The sequence below is a fragment of the Schistocerca americana genome, chromosome X, assembly GCF_021461395.2.
Source record: "Schistocerca americana isolate TAMUIC-IGC-003095 chromosome X, iqSchAmer2.1, whole genome shotgun sequence".
NCBI lineage: Eukaryota > Metazoa > Arthropoda > Insecta > Orthoptera > Acrididae > Schistocerca > Schistocerca americana.
The window spans coordinates 251,171,555-251,185,327 of NC_060130.1; positions in this window are offsets into that span (position 1 = coordinate 251,171,555).

Below are 13,773 nucleotides of genomic sequence, written 5' to 3' on the forward strand. Positions count from 1 at the left end.
ACGCACGTTGGGCATTTTGATCACAATAGCCATACATCAACACGATATCCACCTTTTCCGCAATTGGTAAACGGTCCATTTTGACACGGGTAATGTATCACGAAGCAAATACCGTCCGCACTGACGGAATGTTACGTGATACCACGTACTTATACGTTTGTGACTATTGCAGCGCCATCTAACACAAAGCGAAAAAAGTGGTCCAGTTAAAACATTCATATTTCTTTACGTACTATGTATTAATATGTAATAAAAATGGGGGTTCCTATTTTTAAAAAACGCAGTTGATATCCGTCTGACCTATGGCAGCGCCATCTGGTTTCTCCCTTCAAGCTAGACGAGTTTCGTTCTTTGTAGTTTTTCGTTTGATACTTATTTCGTGAGATATTTGGCTCGGTCACTATCAATGGACCACCCTGTGTATAGGGTGATTATTATTAACGTTTAAGAACGTTCGGAGCAACGTACGATTAGATGATACTGCGACAAGTGGATAAGTAATGTAATATATGACACATGGGAGTCGGGAAGCACCCCAAAAGTGAATGACAAGTACTGAACATGTGACGTCACCAGATGACATCCGTCGTCGCACATGCTGCGGTTGGGCCTATTGGTCAGTCGCACTTGTTCCAATGAAAGGCAAGTATTCTCGTCGGTGTGGCTCGGGTCCTACGTGTGCGACTTTATTGCGTGGGGCTCACGGTTCGAGCCTTGCGACCGGGAGGCAATATTTTTTTCATTGCGTTAGACAGTTATGTGCTTATAATGAGGTAGACTTTATTATTTTGTTTACTGGGTTCGCGATCTCCGCCGGTTTATTGCAAAGTGCAGTACAACAAAAAATGGCTCTGAGCACTATTGGACTCAACTGCTGAGGTCATTAGTCCCCTAGAACTTAGAACTAGTTAAACCTAACTAACCTAAGGACATCACAAACATCCATGCCCGAGACAGGATTCGAACCTGCGACCGTAGCGGTCTTGCGGTTTCAGACTGCAGCGCCTTTAACCGCACGGCCACTTGGGCCGGCAGTACAACAAAAGCCTACCATATTGTGACACATGTAAATGAGTGTAAACTTACAATTTGAATCGTTACCAGTAAATGACCTACATTTTCTTTACTGAATAATGTCTGTAAACAAGAAAAAGTATGAACAGAAGGGATGAAACACAAAATAAGAACAGCTTTTACTTGGTTACAACGAGGACAATACTTTTGTAACTTTGGTGTTTACAACAGATCACATTTACAAAAGGTGTTCTAAGTCTGCACAGTTTTCTCGAACGCAGGTTTTGCGTCGCTCAATCATCCCTCCACGCCAAAGCCCAAACGCTGCAAGTGCAGCGAGGTATCTCATCTGGTGACGTCACATTTTCAACATTTTTCGGGTACTTCCCGACATTTGTATCCCCATATGCGTTATATTTTAATTTACTTATCCTAATGTCATCCACGTCGCTTCGGAAGTTTTTAAGCTTTAATAAGAACCACCCATATACAGGGTGTTACAAAAAGGTACGGCCAAACTTTCAGGAAACATTCCTCACACACAAATAAAGAAAAGATGTTATGTGGACATGTGTCCAGAAACGTTTAATTTACTTGTTAGAGCTCATTTTAGTTTCGTCAGTATGTACTGTACTTCCTCGATTCACCGCCAGTTGGACCAATTGAAGGAAGGTAATGTTGACTTCGGTGCTTGTGTTGACATGCGACTCATTGCTCTACAGTACTATCATCAAGCACATCAGTACGTAGCATCAACAGGTTACTGTTCATCACCAACGTGGTTTTGCGGAGTTGGCAGATGCCCATTTGATGTATGGATTAGCACGGAGCAATAGCCGTGGTGCGGTACGTTTGTATCGAGACAGATTTCCAGAACGAAGGTGTCCCGACAGGAAGACGTTCGAAGCAATTGATCGGCGTCTTAGGGAGCACGGAACATTCCAGCCTATGACTCGCGACTGGGGAAGACCTAGAACGACGAGGACACCTGCAATGGACGAGGCAATTCTTCGTGCAGTTGACGATAACCCTAATGTCAGCGTCAGAGAAGTTACTGCCGTACAAGGTAACGTTGACCACGTCACTGTATGGAGAGTGCTACGGGAGAAGCAGTTGTTTCCGTACCATGTACAGCGTGTGCAGGCACTATCAGCAGCTTATTGGCCTCCACAGCTACACTTCTGCGAATGGTTCATCCAACAATGTGTCAATCCTCATTTCAGTGCAAATGGTCTCTTTACGGATGAGGCTTCATTCCAACGTGATCAGATTGTAAATTTTCACAATCAACATGTGTGGGCTGACGAGAATCCGCACGCAATTGTGCAATCACGTCATCAACACAGATTTTCTGTGATCGTTTCGGCAGGCATTGTTGGTGATGTCTTGGTGGGGCCCCATGTTTTTCCACCTAGGCTCAATGGAGCACGTTATCATGATTTCATACGGGATACTATACCTGTGCTGCTAGAACATGTGCCTTTACAAGTACGACACAACATGTGGTTCATGCACGATGGAGCTCCTGCACATTTCAGACGAAGTGTTCGTACGCTTCTCAACAACAGATTCGGTGGCCGATGGATTGGTAGAGGCGGACCAATTCGATGGCCTCCACGCTCCCCTGGCCTCAACCCTCTTGACTTTCATTTATGGGGCCATTTGAAAGCTCTTGTCTACGCAACCCCGGTACCAAATGTAGAGACTCTTCGTGCTCGTATTGTGGACGGCTGTGATACAATACGCCATTCTCCAGGGCTGCATCAGCGCATCAGGGATTCCATGCGACGGAGGGTGGATGCATGTATCCTCGCTAACGGAGGACATTTTGAACATTTCCTGTAACAAAGTGTTTGAAGTCACGCTGGTACGTTCTGTTGCTGTGTGTTTCCATTCCATGATTAATGTGATTTGAAGAGATGTAATAAAATGAGCTCTAACATGGAAAGTAAGCGTTTCCGGACGCATGTCCACATAACATATTTTCTTTCTTTGTGTGTGAGGAATGTTTCCTGAAAGTTTGGCCGTACCTTTTTGTAACACCCCGTATATACAGAGTGAATTAGAAGGAAAGTCACCTAATTTGTGAAGTGATTCTACATGTGCAAATAAACCGAAAAAGTCCTGTGCACATGTGACCGATTTTCGAGCGTCAGAACTGTAGCGGGTTGTAGACTACACACGTTTTAACACGACAGCCTACTGTAAATGGAAGAGACACTTTATTCAATCACAAACTCTCCACGGCGGACGCACTGGCTGCGGCTAAGGCGGGCCCATATTCGTGTTGACAGCTGGAATCAGCTCTACAGATGGGGTTGTCTCTGGACTTCCACCGGCCTCTAAGGTGTCCGCGTGACCGAGAAAACCTTCCGTTGGGCAGCACAATGGCTGCTCATTTCTCATGACCACTTTTCGCGTTCAGTGCAAAATTAAAGCTTATCCCAAAATTAATCAATATTGAACAGTATATTTTACTGAATAGCCAGTAGGCTCAAATGAAGCAAAAAATATGGACGATTACGTGTGTGAAGACGTGACTTCGATATCCGCATTAGTTTATAAGTTATTGTAAGTCGAATTCCTGAACTGAAAAAGTGAATATCTCGGCAACCCATTATGCGATTGCAATAAACGAGGTGTCTACGGATTCATTTCGTAGAACTGTATCGGACTGTGATAGTCGATCCACTGAAATTATTCACATATTTAAATAAGAGGCCGAGAAGTGGATTTTGCGCAGTTAAAAACAGCTTTTCTTATTAAGTAAATAGAGAAAAATTAAGCGTAGCGGCGGTACTGTACATTCTGGATGTATAGCAAATTATTTAATGTATAATTTAAATTGTTCATCAATATTTACATTTATAAATCCGAAAATGGTGGAAGGCCAGTTATTGTTTATAAATAAACTACAATAGATAAAATAAAACTGGTAAAAGTAAAATATTTCTCGGAAAATTTCCGTGCGATTTGACGTATCATATGTGTGTAAAAGGTTAAAATTAAAAATTTCAGCAATTTTCACATTCAGTAGTTTAACTGACTTCAGTGGTGATTTACCGAGGTTTCCTGGGTGAACAGTGGCAATTTGGAGGGGATTCTAGGTTTGGACGCCGTTGGAGGCGTTCAGGCTTTGTTAGTCTGTGTTAGGAGAAAGTTTTATTAGATGATCGGTGAAATAGCCACTGGTTCGCATGTGTGAATTATTCAGAGTTCTTGCTTTTGGACATAGGTGTTTTTCAGCATCTGATGAACTTGTTACTTTTCAGGTTGCGCGTGATTCAAGCCGCACTTACCGGTTTCAGTGTGTAGCCATTTTGGAATTTATAGTTTAATATACAGAGCATTTCAAAATGAATATACGGGTTTTAAGGCTTTTTAGTATTTATTACATTCAACTTACAAATATAAATAATACAGCAAACGAAAGAGCAACTCAAACAATTTTGTTTGTATAGCTGTATGCAAAGGGAAGAGTACGGAACGAGCAAGGGTGACTGAAGAAGGTTTTGAAGAAGTGAAAATCTTTCAGGAGTAGCCCCAAGAAATCATTTCGGTAGGTTAATCGTCAATTAGCGGTTCCAGTGATGTCTGTGTGAAGATTTTTAAGGAGACACAACTGCGCCCTTATCGCTTGCAGTACTTACAGGCTCTGAAGCTTTCACACTGCGATTATTTGCGAACTTTACAAACAAAATGTTAATGCCTGACTCTGAAGATTTTCTGGATCGTGTCGCCTTCAGTGATGAATCGAGATTTCATGTAATTGGAAATGTGAACACACGTAATGTACGCATCTTGGGGCCCAGCACTCCCCATGAGATTGTACAGTTGCAACGAGACTCCCCTAAATCGAATGTTTTTTGTACATTATCCGGGCGGAAAGTTTATGGGCCTTTATTCTTCGGCGAAGAAACTGTAACGTGTTTTTTACTTTGATGCACTAGATCAATGACTCTTCCTCAGTTGTAAGAAGCTGAACCACAAACCTCGCTTTCCAGCAAAACGATGAGCCGCCACACTGGAATAACTCAGCACGCTGTTGGTTAAATGACGTTGTACCCGACTGGACTGGCCGCAAGGGACGGGATGACAGAGCTTGTTTTGCATGACCTCCACGTTCACATACGATCTGACGCATTTCGATTTTTACCTTTAGAGATTCATAAAGGAACATAAGTATGTGCCTCTGTTAGTAGCTGATGTATCCGACATTAGCAACATCATTGTCGCTAAAACTACTCCAGACACCCTGATTAGTGTTGGGAAGATCTCGCCTATCGACCCGATGCGTGACGAATGATGCTCACATTGAACACTTGTAAGAAAAACTCTTTGAGTTGGTCTTCAATTTGATGTATCTCTTATAATGGTAAGTTGAACCTAATAAATGCTACAAACCCTTAAAAACCAGTGTATTCATTTTGAAACGCCCTGTGCTGTGAAACTTTGACGGTTTTCTAAAGATAACTCACGTATTTAATCGTGGTTGATTCAACCACCACCAAGATCTTAAGAAACTCGGTCAGGCTCTGAGATTAATTTATTGTGAACTGTGCCTTTCGATTTTTCTATGTTCTTATTGGAAATAAACTCGGTTTTGTGAAACTTTAAAAAATACATCAATGCGTACGTGACTTTTGTATAACAAATCCTGCCTGCATTTATATTAATTTGGGCCCGTGGTCTCACTGAAGCGTTTGTTCTGTTTAATTCCTGGGTAAATCTTTTGGGCTCCGAGCTGATATAAAATTTGTGGATAGTTTGGAACTTTGATTTTCGGGTAGTTAATGAGGGAGACTCTATTTTATTTCGTCATCCACACCAAATGCACATTTTCAAACAAACCAACCGGTTGCAACATCCATGAATGATTATGAAGACAAATGTGAATATTACTTACTGGAATGCTGTGAAGAATCTGTGGTGCACAGATGACTGATCCATCTTACAAAAGAGGTGGGGGTTCTCAAACAGATGGCAGCTCTGTGACATGGCATCGAGGCAACAGCTGTAATGTACTCAGTGTGCAATCGTGGCTTGGATCAGTAAGCGGTTGTGAGGCTGTGTGCATGTGGTGTTTGAGTGTTGTTTAATTGAGCAACTCCATTGTGTCTAACAATACCAATATGCCGCACATGTTCACCCCTGCAGAATACACAGAAACGTTGTTTGTGTATGAGTACTGTAATGGCAGTACCCGTGCACCTGTGACAGAATACCAGAGACGATTCCGTGATCGACAAAGCTCCTGTACCAGAGTATTTCCTAAAGTTTTTCAAGCACTGTACGAATCCAGGACACCACCTAATGTACATGTAAGATCAGAACATGAGGCCATCCATTCAGTAGAGAAAAGGGAAGATATTTTTGCAAAGTTACAAGGAAGTCCCACCACCAGTACATGGCCCGCATCTCGTGGTCGTGCGGTAACGTTCTCGCTTCCCACGCCTGGGTTCCCGGGTTCGATTCCAGGCGGGGTCAGGGATTTTCTCTGCCTCGTGATGGCTGGGTGTTGTGTGATGTCCTTAGGTTAGTTAGGTTTAAGTAGCTCTAAGTTCTAGGGGACTGATGACCATAGATGTTAAGTCCCATAGTGCTCAGAGCCATTTGAACCATTTTTGAACCAGTACACGGCGTATTAGCCGTCAGCTCGATATTCCACAAATGTAAGTACGTCATATATTACATTGCGAGGGCTTGTACCCGTTCCATGTGCAGCCCATGCCACATCTGCATCCAGATGATTCAGTAAGCAGACAACAATTTTGTGAATGGTTGGCTGTACACAGAAATGTCGTGCAGTGCACTTTATTTAGAGATGAGGCTACATTTACACTCAGTGGTATCATAAACGCCCACAGTTTTCATACATGGTCGATGGAGAACCCACAAGAGACTAGGGAAACAAGAGTCCAAGTTGGTTCTCATTGAACGTCTGGTGTGGTATGATTGATGACCTGCCAAATCCCATCACAGCCACAGCATATGCTCATTACCTGACAGAAGACCTATTTGCACTTTTGGAAGACGAGACATTAGAGTTACGATGACAAATGTACCTGCAACATGATGGATCATTGATTCACTGTACCACACAAATATCCAAGTATCTGAGTAACACATTCCTCAACAGTGGATAGGGCATGACGGACTCATTAACTGGCCTGGCAGATCACCCGACCTAATCCTATTAGATTTCCGTTTATAGGGATGTTTTAAGGGGGATGTGTGCACTACGAAGGTGGATGTTGTTGTTGTTGTCGTCTTCAGTCCTGAGACTGGTTTGATGCAGCTCTCCATGCTACTCTATCCTGTGCAAGTTTCTTCATCTCCCAGTACCTACTGCAGCCTACATCCTTCTGAATCTGCTTAGTGTATTCATCTCTTGGTCTCCCTCTACGATTTTTACCCTCCACGCTGCCCTCCAGTACAAAATTGGTGATCCCTTGATGCGTCAGAACATGTCCTACCAAACGATCCCTTCTTCTAGTCAAGTTGTGCCAAAAACTCCTCTTCTCCCCAATTCTATTCAATACCTCCTCATTAGTTATGTGATCTACTCATCTAATCTTCAGCATTCTTCTGTAGCACCACATTTCGAAAGCTTCTATTTTCTTCTTGTCTAAACTATTTATCGTCCATGCTTCACTTCCATACATGGCTACACTCCATACAAATACTTTCAGAAACGACTTTCTGACGAGGGTGGATACACACGAAGAACTTGCCGCTGACATCACCGACGCTGTTGCCTGCATTAAAGCCCACTGAGATGATGTTCGATTTGTAACACAACACATCCTCCGACGGACTGACAAGTACAACTCTTGTAGGATGGATCAGCCATCTCTCCCGCCGTTATTCTGTCCACTACAGCGCCTACACAGCATTTCGATAAGTAATATTCACACTTGTCTTCATAATCATTCATGGATGTGTGTAGTCTTCAGCCCTCTCCAGTTCCGTAACGATCGAAAATCGAACACATGTTAACAGGACTTTTTTCGTATATCTACACATGTAGAATCACTTGACAGACTATGTGACGTTGATGGGATGCTGCGTCCGTAAAACGACGTGATCAACAGTTGCTCGCAACAGTTCCAATGACATCTGAGCAACGTGTTCCTGTATAATGGCCTTCATATCAGATGTACACCGAACATACCCCTGGAAAACAAGTCCTTTTAGATATCCCCAGAGCCAAAAGTCACATGGACTCAGATCAGGTGATCTTGCAGTCCATTCATCCCGAAATCCACTGGAAATAACACATTCGTGGAAGGCTGCATTAAGCAGCTCTTTCACTGAGCGAGCGACATGAGGTGTTGCCCCATCTTGCTTTCAAACAGTGGTTTCCACTTATGTATAGTCTTCCAAAGCAGGAATCACATACTGTGGAAGGACGTCTCGACAATGTTCAGACGTCATGGTACACCTGACAGGCTCTGTGGATTATTCAGTGAAGAACTGACCGAGAATAAAGGTACTTGTCAATACACTCCACACAGTCACATACGGCGAGTGCAGTGACTCTTCGTGCACAACACGCGCTTTAACAGTACCCCGAATTAGGCAGTTTCGTGTATTCAATGCAGCCTGTAGTGTACAATGTGCCTCATCACTCTATGAGATATTGCCCGGCCACAAGTCATCAACTTCGATTGGTGCAAGAAATCGAGAGCAAATTCAGAATGATGCTGCGGATCATGAGGTTTCAGTGTCCGCCCCGATAGTCAGTTCCGTTTCAGCCGCGCTCGCGAGTGGCCGCTGTTAACTGTTGCGCTGCACTCCCGTGTTTACATCGCTGTACTTGTGCTTAATCTCCGTGTTCGTTCCTATTCCTTGCTATGTGATCACTCTTTCTGGTCTTGCTGCTGCCAATTGGAATTTAGGTTGTTTAGCCGAAATTGCTTCGCTGGATTAACCATGGCTGCAAACCTCAGGAAGAATACTCTGGTATTTGCTTTTGACAAGGAATCCCGTCCTGTTCAGCCGACATCCCTGGAAATCGATGACTGGGTTACACAGGTAATTGGTCTATATTCTGAAACCGTCCATACTTGGCAACTGGATCAGGAAAAGTACTGTTTTCTTGTCAAGTTAATCAGTGCTTCGACTGGTGATAAAGTGTTACGAAAGTGGGGCTATGAAGTAGATTTTGTGCATAGAAAGGGTTATAAAAGTAAGGTTTCCATCTATAGAGCGGACATTCATTACAAAACCGTTAGTGTCTTGAATTTTCCCATTGAAATTGAAAATGATAAGATTAAGGAAGCTCTTTCAAACTACGGTGACGTTAAATCAATTGCAAATGACAGGTGGTCGCCTCGCTTTAAACTGCAGTGTTTTAACGGGGTCCGCTGTGTAGAGATGGACGTTAGGACGAATATTCCGTCTCACATAACTATTTGTGGGTATAAGGCACAAATTGTTTATACAGGTCAGGAAGCTACATGTCATATATGTAATGAAACCGGCCACTTCAGACAGGAATGTCCGCGACGAACTGTTGTTCTTAAAAGAAATTTGGTACAGCGTCAGAAGCTTACCTTAAATGATCTGTTACCAAAGAATAGCCTGGATCAACTGGTTGAGGATGTTAACACAGCGGGCCAAGCTGATGTCTGCCTTCACGATAACAGTCAATTTCCCCCGTTAACAACAAAAGGAAACCGTATTGCCATTACTCGTGAAACTGAAATGCAACCGAAAAAACGACCTCTGGAGATAACTGATAGTTGTTCAGAGGACGAGCTGTCTTGTCCCACTCACTCACTTCGCAAGCAAAAACAATGCGATGAGGAGGCAGAGGAACCTGAAGGCAAAATGCGAATGGAAACTAATGAACAAATGGTTCAAATGGCTCTGAGCACTATGGGACTGAACATCTATGGTCATCAGTCCCCTAGAACTTAGAACTACTTAAACCTAACTAACCTAAGGACAGCACATAACACCCAGCCATCACGAGGCAGAGAAAATCCCTGACCCCGCCGGGAATCGAACCCGGGAACCCGGGCGTGGGAAGCAAGAACGCTACCACACGACCACGAGATGCGGGCCAACCAATGAACAGAAAGATAATACACATACGGTACCAGAAAATGAAGGGGGTGCAAACAATATTAATTTACAAGAAACAAAAGTTGCAGTAGCCGATTGCAAAGACTAGCAGCTATCTGTTAATAAACAAATTCAGGGAGAGGTTGCAAAACTGCAGTCTCCATTTGTTTCCCTCGATCAGGAAGTGAGTTAAATTAATAAAGAACGAAGAGGTGGTGGCCAAACTGAAATCACGGTCAACACCTCAGGGCAGGCACCGGCAACCGAAATTGGGAAATCGTCTGCTGCTTCTCCAGATAAGCCGCGAAGTAAAATACCGACGCAACCAAATGAGAATGTAGTTCGTAACCAAGGGAAGGGAAAATCCGGTAGGGGCGACCCAAGCCCAAAGAATGTTCGGTCCGAAAAAGTCCTACACGAATCATTGGAGGAAAAATCAGAAAGTTTACCAGGAAATCAGTCTGCTTGCGGTACAAGAGAAAACGTCAGAAGTAGAAACAAACGGGACAGCAATTATTAAACTGATTGAAGTGTTATTCCATGTTCAGCCTTCCGAGAAAACTGATACAGCTTAACTGAACCCTGAACCACAGGAAACTAAATTAGTTCATCAAAACAACTACATAGTGACAGCACAGTGACGCAATCTTATTCTGTCACCACTATAAATATAAATAAAATTACGACCGGTTTGAAATTATCGGCCCTTAAGAAATTTTTGTACGAATCCGCGACTGTTATTGCCCTGTTACAAGAAGTTCTAATTTCGGATTTGGTAATTCCCGGTTTTGTCAGTTACATAAATGTGTCTCCCGACACAAGTGTTGGAACAGCTATTTTGATGAGGGGAGGGATTATAGTAAGCGGGGCGGAACGACTGGTATCCGGAAGGGGAATATGATTAAATATCTATGATGTGACTATAATCAGCTTGTACGACCCTTCAGAAAGTTCTCATCGAGCTCACAGGGCACGTTTCTTCAAAGATGACCTGATATACTTGTTAAGGAAAACTCCAAGACAGTTATTACTTGGAGGTGATTTTAATTGTGTTTTAAGTTGAAAAGATCAGTTACCTAATTTTAATTTCTCAAGTGAACTAAAACAACTAGTTACTGGTCTAGAATTAAAGGATATATGGGAAATCAAATACCCCTCCATTGTTGAGTTCACTTATGTCACGGCAACATCACGTAGCAGGATTGATAGACTATATATTTCTAAAATCCTTGAAACTTCCGTGACGAAAGTAGAAATCATTCCTACGTACTTTTCAGACCATTCAAGTGTCTTAGCTTGCATTAATCTAACAAGACAGCCGGTTCGCCGATTCAAGAATCAGTGGAATTTGAACACTTCCTTGTTCGTAAATCATGATTTAGAAGACCTGATTAAAGAAACATGGGCAATATGCCTGCGTGCCCGTAGTGGATATGCCACTGCTATTGACTGGTGGGTTAAAATGGCAAAGCCAAAGTTGTGGGAGGTTATTATTCAATACAGTGCCCTGAGCGCAAGGGAAATGAAATGCACTATAGATTATTACTATTCCGTTTTGAGAGATCTATCTGATCAAGTCCCAGCAGGTTCCTCACTTCGGATAGCAGACACAAAAAAGTCAAAGCCAAGTTACTTAATATCAAGAGAAGTCACATGGAAGGGTTGAAAATAAAATCGAATCAAATTAGGTGTCAGAAGATGAAACTACTTCCCTATATCATTTAGTGAAGCATACGAAAAACGGGAGAAGGACTTTTATTGATGAAATTCGAATAAAACACGGTGCGATTCTCAGAACCCATCAGGGTATCATGGACGAGATTTATCGCTATTATTGCGAGCTATATTCTGTACGTCAAAGTAGTGATGCTTACTTGGAAGAATTCCTTGACGTCCTAGTCCCACAGCTGACAGAAGATGACAACGAAAATTTTCTCGAGGTTGTCAGTGAAGAAGACGTGTATGAGACTCTGTGCGCCTCACCGCCAAAAAAATCCCCAGGACCGGATGGTCTGCCAGCAGAGTTTTACATCCGTTACTGGCCAATAGTAGGTGCGAAAATCACGGACATTGTAAATGAGGTTATTCAGGGTAAAATGATTCCGGCTGAGTTTAAGGAGAGTAAAATTGTTCTGGTGCCAAACAATAATGGAAACAAAGATTTAAATAATTGTCGTCCAATTTCACTGCTGAATTCTGATTATAAATTAATAGCTAGAATAGTAAACAAGAGAATTTCATGCCTTACAGATAAAATTATTAGTCAACATCAGAACTGCGCGCAAGGCGGAACCATTTTTCAAAATCTAGCAGTATTCAGGGATATCATTGCAATAACTTCTTTAACAAACATAAAGTGTGCTTCATTGTTTTTAGATTTTTATAAAGCGTTCAATGTAGTAAATCATGAATATCTTCTACAGACATTGAAGAAAATAGATTTCAACGATAGGGTCATACAGTTAAGAACATAGCAACTGGATTAAATGCTAAAATAGCGGTGAATTGTCAACAATCCAGGCCGATGCAAATACAACGAGGTGTTCCTCAAGGAAGTCCTCTGTCCATGTCGCTCTTCGCAATTTCGCTGGAACCTTTCCTCCGACATGTCCATGCTAGATTAAAAGGCTTAACAGTATCAGGAAATAAAACAGTTATAAGAGCATATGCTGACGATATAGGGGTCATTATAAGGAATAATGACGAGGTAACCACGCTAGCAACAGTGACAGATTCGTACTGTAGAGCATCTGGAGCCAATGCAGACGGAAAAAAGTAAGGTGTTAAATCTCAGAGGTTTTGATAATATCAACGTCGAGTGGACAAAATTAGTCCGACAACATAAAACACTTGGGATCACCCTGACAGAATGCCCCATGAAAATGACGGCTTTAAATTGGAAAGTTGCAGCAGATACATACAGTTCAAGGTACACATGCTGTGTGAATTCCACAAAATTAGAAGGTATTCGAATCACAAGAAAAAGTTCGGAAATATGTTAAAAATTGTATTTGAAAGAATAGGCATTGGTTAATATAAAAAAGACGACTATGTTGACTATGATGTACTGTAGTTACCTTAAGGATATTATTTAATATTTTATAGTATATTTGTGATGTGTGCTTTTTCTACTTCAGAGAGTAGTTTTTGAAATTTATAAGCTAATGTACAGAACTTATGTGACACTAAGATTGTGTGTCTAATAGTGTCAAAACACAAAACATTAAAGGTGCATTATTGGCTTATATTAGAAATCTGGAAATAGACAGTTTTTATAGAAATGTCCTTATCGATTGGTTAAAACCATAAGATTCTATCGGATAAATGTAATATTCAATGGCTGGCACATTGCCGTGTTCATTTTTGCACTGTGATGTGTAAGTCAGTTTCGCAGTGAAAGACTGATTGTATAGGTTTGATCACTTCAGACACTCAACATTCAATTAATGTCCAGAAAGTGCAGTTGGAAGGCTAGTCAACTTTATTATATATCTCCTTTCCTCCATTCTCAAGTATTTCAGAAATTGTCTAATATGATTATTAAATTGTTTTATATTTAAATTTATCCCACCAACTAGCGGATATCCATCATAAAGAACTAATTATGCTTCTGTAAAGATTGGAGCTCATGTAATTCAAAGCGCAGATTCTATTTCTTCAGGTTTAAGTATGAATGTCTTAAAAAAA